The sequence below is a fragment of the Hibiscus syriacus genome, unplaced genomic scaffold (genome assembly GCF_006381635.1).
Source record: "Hibiscus syriacus cultivar Baekdansim isolate YM2019G1 unplaced genomic scaffold, ASM638163v2 tig00112352_pilon, whole genome shotgun sequence".
In the NCBI taxonomy this organism is placed as follows: Eukaryota; Viridiplantae; Streptophyta; class Magnoliopsida; order Malvales; family Malvaceae; genus Hibiscus; species Hibiscus syriacus.
In genome coordinates this window covers 230,270-239,634 of record NW_024063312.1, presented here as the reverse complement: position 1 = coordinate 239,634, position 9,365 = coordinate 230,270, and the positions used below count along the sequence as shown (strand labels likewise).

The following is a 9,365-nucleotide window of genomic DNA, read 5'->3' as shown; positions in this document are numbered from 1 at the left end:
ATGTTGAGATTTTATCCAAGACGTTGAACATATGGGTTTCAGATAACCATATATAACTCGGATCTAAGCTATAGTGTAGAAAAGATTCAAACACGTCTACTTACAATCGAGGTCGTATAATTTAACACTCAATTTAGCGACGAGATAATCAAACAGAGTTGATTGATGCGATGTTAATATTTCGAGGATTCAATCAAAACATTTTGGCATTTGTCATCAACTTTATATGATTTGAAGAATTCTTAAAGGTTGTAAAGATCTGGTAACTAAATTATAACCACCAATCTGTTTTATGTCGTTAAGCAAGACATCAAAAATTCGAAATCAAACCAAAGAGAGACGAAACGTTTCCAGCAACATCCATTTAAAACCTAAACAAATAGTAGATGCAACAACCGACGTCCTTAATCCCGATTCAACTTGTTCGAGTTCGACCGGTTTCTACGATGAAGACGTTAACATGTGTCCCTATGGAAAACAACGAATGGAAAATACAAGATCGGATTGGCATCTACCTACCAGATGAGAAACTTTACAGAGAAGCAAAGTAGTGTTCGAGTAGTTTGCAGCCGTAACAAAATAAATAATAATCCGGCGAGTAGCTACAAAGATGGTACACATGAAGACGGCGGGAATGGATCAAATCTGATACAGAATAAATATAGACCAAATTAATTACTCGCTATACTGCTCCGACTCTTCCTTTAATTTTAGAACAGGCTTAGGAATAAGACACTCCAAATACACAACAAAACTTGGACAAAGTTGAATATACATTCTGTCAAATACATAATTGTATTCGAAACTCAAAATCGAGTCCGCATAACATTGATTCATAAAATCAGCATTGCGTATTTGTTCACTTTTATTTCTTAAATGTTAGTAAAAGATTAGCTCAATGAATTCACTTTTTCTAACTAAACTCCTCGGGAATTATAGTTATTGTCGTGAAATGTCAATAGAGTGAAGGAAACTAACCATCAAAGCCGAGCTGCGAGTCAACTGAACTGGCTTTATCGGTAACACTAGCATTCTAAAGCATATGTTGGGACCTACAACAATATTAAAATAATTAGGTTGATTTCAAAACTATGATTAGAAAGAAAATCCGATAAACTCTCGGTGTGTTCAATCGTTCTAAAGAAAATAGGATAAACTATGATAAGGAAGATCGGATTAACTCGGGGTGATTTCTATCGTTCTACAGCAAATAGAAAAGCCAAATAATCCCACTAATGGAAATCAGTCTATATGTATCAGACGAAATCAAACAGAAAAAGATATGACAAAGTAATCAAACCGGATTGTTCAAAGAGAAATCAAAACAGGAAGAAGTCGATGTTTTAAATTTTAAATGAGCCTCACACACACACACATGAAATTTATCAGTAAACACAAGGAATCCAAGAAAAATAAACCTGCAAACTTGGGCCTCCTACCTCGAGCATATTTTCATCAAGAAAACTGGACATGTTATGTCTCGAACCATTTGAACTATCATACTGGAGAATCCTTAACTTTCCTTCCTGCATTGGGACAAGTAAAAATTTGGAATAATTAGTCGGCTGCCACACATAAAATAACAGGATTAGTACCAAAACACAAATATGAAATTCATTGAAGTGTCAATTGCTGACCTTTGTTCCATATACAAGGCCACCTCCGACAGAAGGATGAAAGCAAGCCACATTTACCTCATCCTCTAGGCTTGGAAGAACTCTCACAAGCTCCATATCAGAAACAGAAACTCTGTACACCTGAGTAATGAGGTACAACAAATAACATGAAAAGCAGAAATACAAGACAACATGATAGAAGAGATTTTATATTCTTAAAACAATACCACAATCAGATAGATAAAATCGGTTTAACCAGAGACACTAGCTGTGATTGAGCAAATAACACCGTGGACATTCATAATACGTGTAAATGCCTTTCAACATCCAGGAGAAAACAATTCTCAAAAATTAATAGCAGTGAGGCAACCGAACCACGAAAAACATAGATAAAGAAAATCACATGCTTTTACCTCCAGAATGGTGTAAATGGGCACTGTGGTCTGTCCGTCTATTACCACACTTTTGAGAAGTGAGCTGTGACGACGACCATATGCAAGTAATATATGCTCGGATGTGGGTGAAAACTGCAAATTAGAAAACAAAAAGTATATATATTACAACTTTGCAATGGACATCCCATAGCACAGAAGTCCACAAATCAAAACAAAAACAAGTTTTCATTCAATTAACTGAATAGCATAATCCACACAAAAAGGTGAACAGGGAGCAAGAGTTGGACCTGAATAGATGTTAAGCAGTGAGCAGCTCTTATTGCCCGTGAAGCAAGCACCAATCCAAATCTACACAAAAAGACCATCAAAATTACAAAAGATCAATAATATAAACCATCAGCAGAAGGGCGGTAGGAATAAAAAGAATAGATTATAAGACGTTTGGAATTTACGTGGCCTCCTCAAGCGAATATATACGAAGCTCATACATAACACGATGTGCCAAAATTGGGTGGCGTGTGGGGGATGTTGCACTCCTCCAACATCAGAATTAAGCTGGCTCTGGACTCCAGGATCGGCTTCCAAATGAGGAAGCATACAGGCGACACAGGCTGCTAAAAATCTCCCACAAGGTGAAAAATGTGCACCCATTTCACTGCAATTATGTTTTTAGATAAGAGTTCAAAGGATATCAGTGATATTTTGCAGCATACATAAGAACAAAACAACAACAAGATACCAAAGAAGATTAGTTCCAGAAGAAGCTGAAATACAGGCAATGGAATTATAAATTGAACACACCTACAAAGCACAGCATGCGGAATGGTCAAGCGACATTTCTCTGGTTCAAGGAAAGCACAAGGATCTTTCATATCATGTGGCCATATTCTAAGTTTAACAGTACAAGGAAGTTCTGCTGCTGCTGCTGCTGCTGCTGCAAGAGATGTGGCAAGCTCAGATTGAATTCTGCTGGCAGCAGGTTGAGGATCACTACCATCATGTATGATGTTGCTATAACCAGATTCCGCAGTGCCGCCTGAGGAGACCATGCGAGAACGTGAAGAACGATGCCGTGAACTTGATCTTCCATGAACTCTCGAGTGGCCACCACTTGTGGCCATACCTGAAGAAGCTACTGAAGCAGAAGTTCCTGTTTCACCAGCTGGAAGTGAGTTCTCATGACCACCACTAGTAGCCAAACGCATATTGCGCTGACCAGCTTGGGTCTGACCGATTAACCATCCTTGCAAGAAAGGCAGCTCCCATGAGGTTGGATCACCAAAAGGAAAAAACTGAGTAGTTCTTTCCGCTGATTGCACCTCCATTGTCTCCATGGGCACCATTGCAGAATGGGAAACATCAGTTTCCATCTCAGTTGGTAAAGGATTGCCTCCGGTTTCTTCTGGCAGCGGAGAAGAGCTATTGGGTTCAACAGGAGACAGCAAAAGTTCATACTGTCCGGTTGGAGTTGAATACGTCAGAAGCCGTACTGAAGCCGATTGATCACCTCTCTGATGCACACCATTTGAACCAATGTCGCCATCAGTATTCTGCAAAGATGTTCTCCCATTATCTCTAGCAAATGATGGCCATATCATGGAAGGTAAAGACATTAGAGGTAGTTCATTTGTCAAATTAGATCGATCATTTGCCAAATATACAGTTGGGGCTGGATAGCGCAAGTAACCAGGAGAAGTTGCCACCATCATTGACGAATCAGGTGCATCAAGATCATTGACCTGCAAATCAGTCAGAAATCTAATTAGTTAGAGAGTAGACCAAAATACATAATCAATTTGATAGAACAGAAATTTCACCTCAGCAGTCAAAAGAAATGGAGCAGCATATGGATGAAAATGTACAGCCCGAAGAGAACGTCGTGTCTTCAGTATAATAGAAGGAGATGATGTCTCTCCTCTCCTGTTGTAATGCCATATATATAACTGACAAACAACTCAAAAGTCAGACAGTTGTGTACCAATCCAGATAAAGTAATACACATATATGGGACAATCAGCCTCACCTTATGCCCCGAGGCTACTGCAAGAACTTCCCCTTGAGCATGGAATGCAATAGACGCAATTGGACGGTCTGCATTAAGGAGAGAAATGAAAAATAACACAGAGCATTAACACATTTATGCATTCTTAATGTTAAACTACAAAGGGAAATCATAAGAGCAATTACAGAAATCACGTGTTCCTATACACTCCGCAGTATTTGCATTCCACAAGCGAACTTCATGATCCAAACTTCCACTTGCAAGTATCTCCGGATACAATGGATGGAATCTAACCTGTAAAATCCCAGCATCGCAAAATATTAATACATGCTCTACATGAACACCCCAATTGCAAAACCATTTTGGCATTCAAGAAAAAAAGGATCAAGTTAATAAACTGAAAATCTGATTGTAATATATATTATATTGATGTCTTCATGTGCTGAATCAAAGATCTGAAAATGCATTTACAAAATCCAAACTCTTAAAAGCATCAAAGTGATCTTCTGGATGCATACAGATGAATTGAGCAGCTTTGTTTTATACAATTAATTTTTTTTTTCAATCCAAAGGCAAAAGTTACAGCCTTACCACCCAAGGTGTCCTGCGATGACCACTCAACACCTTCAAACAGTTTCCAGTCTGGCAATCGATAATCTTAACTGTATGATCTCCACTGCGGGGCCAAAATCCAGGCAAAATATGTATCAAATCTTAGGGTGAAGTTAACACTACCCCTTATTGGACTGATAAAATACTGGAAAAAATAACTCACTGTGTAGAAGCAAGCGTTTTTCCATCCGAACTGAAGGCAGCTGCAATAGTAGACCTCGGAGGAGGCACCAATGGGCAGTATTTTGCTGAAAAATGTCGTAACGACTCTGCCTCTACCCTGCAACCCCATGAAATTGAAATAAAATTTATCAGGATCCCTACTATAAAATAGTAACAAAGTTCTATGAATCACACATGAACACAGGACGATAAAAAAAATGGGCCACAAAGTAGAATACAGAACTCAGTAGCTTCCACTTGCAAAACTGTGAAAGTAAGTGGAAAAGAATGGTATTACCAGGAAAGAAGATCAGATCTCGCATCTCTTGTTGCCTGACATTGTGGCCCGAAGGAATCAGGACGGCTCTTTGACCCTTCTCCCCATAGCTTTCGTGACGACCGTTTGGTTCGTGGAGAAACTTCTCTCCGTGCCAATAACTGAAAGACATTGCTAGTGCAAGCAAAAACATAAAAAGAATTCATTCAGCATAAGCATGAAATATCAAAATTATGTACTTCAATCAATATAAATGTAATAGTGGACAATTTAAACCTAAATATCTACAGCTCAATGAGCGTTGAAGAACAAATTAAATAGCTAAATCGGTAGATATCTCAGCTGACTTCATTAAATGTAACAAGTCTAGTAACATTTCTGTGTTAATTTCATCTGCTTAGGAGGGAATAACATTTTCCAAACACAATTTTCTTGCAATTAAGCCATGGATCTCTTATAGTAATTTGGCCAAAAAATGAATCTGGTAAAAAAGAAGATCATCAATTCTTTATAGCACTGTTTTATCTGAATTGGTTGAAAATTCTCGACAATTATAAACATTCAAAAAAACTATACCTAGATCAAGAAAATAGAATCAAAGTTCCTAGCATTCAAATCCTTTCTATAACATGATGGGGACAATTCCAGCTTAATTCCAAAACTAATAAAAAATCAGCAGAAAACAACTCAAACTTCAAAATTCAACACGAAAACAAATCCGAAACTCAAACTACACCACAATTTCTAATCAATATGGAACGGGATCCTAAATTTACATCAAAATCCCGCAAAATCTATCCGAATCCAAAAGAGTAGCCCTAGAATTCAAATTCAATTCCAATTCCCCTAACAAAAAAAAAGAAATCAGGCTCGAAATTCATTGGCATAAAACGTTTTACCTGGTCCTTCGCGAGCTGGAAACTGGTGGCGCATTCAAATCTTCCGTTCGTGCTGAAGAATCTCTCATCATTTGCCGAAGTTTTTCAAGCTTCAATATGTCTCGTCATTTTATTAAAAAAAGAAAGAAAAAAGAAAAGAAAAGAAGGCTGAGAAATATTCTTTCCTTTTGTTTAAAAATAGAGGGATAAGGGAATTAGGTTTCGAATTTGTCTGTCAATCAGTGTTGCTTATTATTAGTTGAATTTTTAAAAAAGAAATAATTTAGTGTTTTCCTCGGTTAGATCACTCTGTTTGTTTCTGGGGAAAACCTAGAAGTCAATAGAAGAAAACATTGAAATAATAACAATAATTAAAAAGAAAATTAGAAAATAATGCTTCGTGGCTTCCCCTTGAGCTTTACTTATAAGATTATTCCTTTATGGTTTGGTCGGTGTTGATTATTCAATTAAGAAAAATAACCCTTCGAAATATGGGTTAAAACGATGCGTTTTGGGCTTTGGACCGACTCCAGTGATGTAAAATTATAAATGTCGGGTTAAAATGTGCCTACAATTTAAAATTATTCAATTAATATCTAAAAAACAATTCAATTATTTTATTAAATTCAAAAAATATTCTATTTTTTTAAAATAAAACAAGAAATGCTACTTTATAAAAGTTATAAGTATTAATATTATGAAAAATAATAATAATAATAATAGCAAATTACACAATTTTTACATAAAAAATCTTAAACGAATAAATATGTATATGAAAAATTCACTCGCAAATTGTATAAGAAGAGTTACTAAATTAAGTATCACAATCCGAGAAAACCCCATAGATACATATTTACATACAGGGATCAATAAAGCTTTTTTCCACCTTCATGCATGATCTCGCATGCAAGTTTATATTTTTCTACACGTTGTCCCACATTCTGCATATTTACAAGCTGTTTCTCTCAAACTCCAGACCATAATTGCCTTCAGTTCTTGGGAGCTTACACCGGACTCGACACCGCATAGGATGCGGTAATCGGCATTTTTCAACCACCGAGGTAAGATATATCGAGAAGGAAGTTCTCTTATGTTCAACAATTTGAACACCTTCAATACATGTCTGCATAGTACACCTTCGAATTCCAATTAACACTCAGGTTGACTTCACTAAAGGTAACGGCATGTTTGTCGTTCTCGTTCCCGGACCGTTTTACCAAGTACCGGCAAATCGTCCCTTCTTCGTAAGTCTTTATCCCAATATAACTGTAGGATTGTAGAAGCTCGTCTTGAAATATTTTGAAGATGGTGAAAGTATAGTGCCTCCTACACTGTTCTTCTATTGCTTCTTTTGTTTGTGAAAAGGCCTATAAATTGAAAGAGTTGAAATCTTCTTTCCTTTCATCCTCACGTCGTTGTTCGAGTCCTTGTTCGTATCGGGGAATAAACTCCCTTAGTGGAGTTTGGCGTTTACCTGTGTGCCGAAGAATGATTCGACACTTTCACCTATAGGGATGCCGGCAAAAAAATTGCCCTGTAAATACAACGGAACCCTGCCTTAACGCATATCGTACATGTGTTGTAACCAAACATTTCCCTTCAAGTTGTATTTTTTGATAAGTGAATTCCATGTGGTGTTGAACTCGACAGTTGTCTGACTTTCGTAAATGCACTTTTCGTACTCGTGTCTGAATTCAATAGCATTGACAGCAGATTCTCCCGCTCCTTGGCTCTAATCTGCCACGAGGAAAAGCGATATGAGCACCAGGAAAGACATCGGTGATTGCTTGCTGTATGGCCATGTCTTGATCGGCAATAATCGACTTATGATGGCACCGAGACATTGCCTTAAACCATGTTTGAAACAACCAAGTAAAGCACTCCTTCGATTCATTAGCAATCAAAGCAGATCCAAGAAGTACTGGCTGCTTGTGGTGGTTTACTCCGACGAATGTGGCAAATGGCACCTCATAGTTACTTTTCCTGTATGAAGTATAAAAAATAATGACTTCACTGAATTGACTGCATAAATATCTAGACCTGCCATCTGCCCAAATGACACTCCGTTGTCAACCTCCACTGAATAAAAGAATCCGGTATCTTCTGATTGTCTGGTTTGAAAATACTCTAAAAGTACAGGGTACCAATCAGTTCCAATTTTGTTTTCTCGGCTTCTTTTGTTAATCTTGCTCTTATTCATTTCACCGAGATCCATAGAGACCATGCCATTGGTTTCTTCCGCTATGAATTTCTTCGAATCTGTGGAAAATTTCTTCTGGCACGCCATCTGCACTTCGAGATCATGATTATGATCTTTATCAAGACGATCTACCATCCAGCTTCCTGAATCTTTCCTCTTAATCCTCATAAATGCCCCACAACCTACTCTCGATGGGTGCTGGAAACCTTCCTTTGAGCACACAAATTTTCGGGAAGTAATTGATCCATCATTCTTTGAGCGAAACAACTTACCAATCCGAACTCGAAAACCAACACTTTCAGCACATACTTGATAATACTCGTATACTTCATTAGCTGTATTAAACTCTAGACCTGTATATGGTTCAGCTATAGATTGCCTTCCATCTCCACCTCGCTTTTGCTTTTTTAAATTTATGATACCCGGTCGTCCATTATCTATTTGCCCCAGCATTTTGACTTTCGGCCTACGCAACACTTCAACCAACGATTTCGTAACAACAGGAGGTCCCTGCTGCAAAACGGGCGGACTGCTTTCCCCTTCAAGCCCAAGTTCATGATTATGATCCTTCTGAATTTGGTCAATAACCCACTTCTCGGAATCACACCTTTGCACCCTAATGAAAGCAGGACAACCAGTCCTCGAATTCAGCTGAAACCCTTCCTTTAAGCAAACGAATCTTCTAGACGACACCGACCCATCTCTCCTCGATCGATACAACTAGCCAGTTCGAATTTTAAACCCAACACGCATTGCATACAGACAGTAGAACTCACGGGCCTCGTATGCCGAATCGAACTCCAAACCCACAGACGGTTCCATTCTCAACTCTTCACCTTCTACACTACCACCACTATTGATTACATGTACTATACCGACCGGGAAGGCGTTTACAACCATTGGATTCATACATTCTCCACTGCTCTAATTATTATCTGAACTGTGTTCATTAAAAAAATGGTTAGGAGAAGATCATCACAATACAGCTAAGATCGTTCAAGCTCAACAACTTCAAATATGCTAAAAAAAGCTTATGAAAATTTAACACAATACAATAATTTGATGAAGAAATTAAGAGAAACCCAGAAATTCAATCATAGAAACATAGCTAAAGAAACATCAAAATTAAAATAATAACAATAACAACATGATTAATTGGAGACTAAAGACAAATTAAAATCAAGGGTTCCACTCATCCAAAACCCAGTTTCGCCTAAAAATAA

General features: G+C 37.7%; 2 pseudogenes; both read right to left on the bottom strand.

Annotated features, from left to right (window-relative positions):
- Positions 1-288: 288 nt before the first annotated feature.
- On the bottom strand, positions 289-6,343 carry LOC120178533 (annotated as a pseudogene).
- Positions 6,344-6,808: 465 nt separating this feature from the next.
- LOC120178532 lies at positions 6,809-9,117 on the bottom strand (annotated as a pseudogene).
- Between the last annotated feature and the right edge of the window lie 248 nt (positions 9,118-9,365).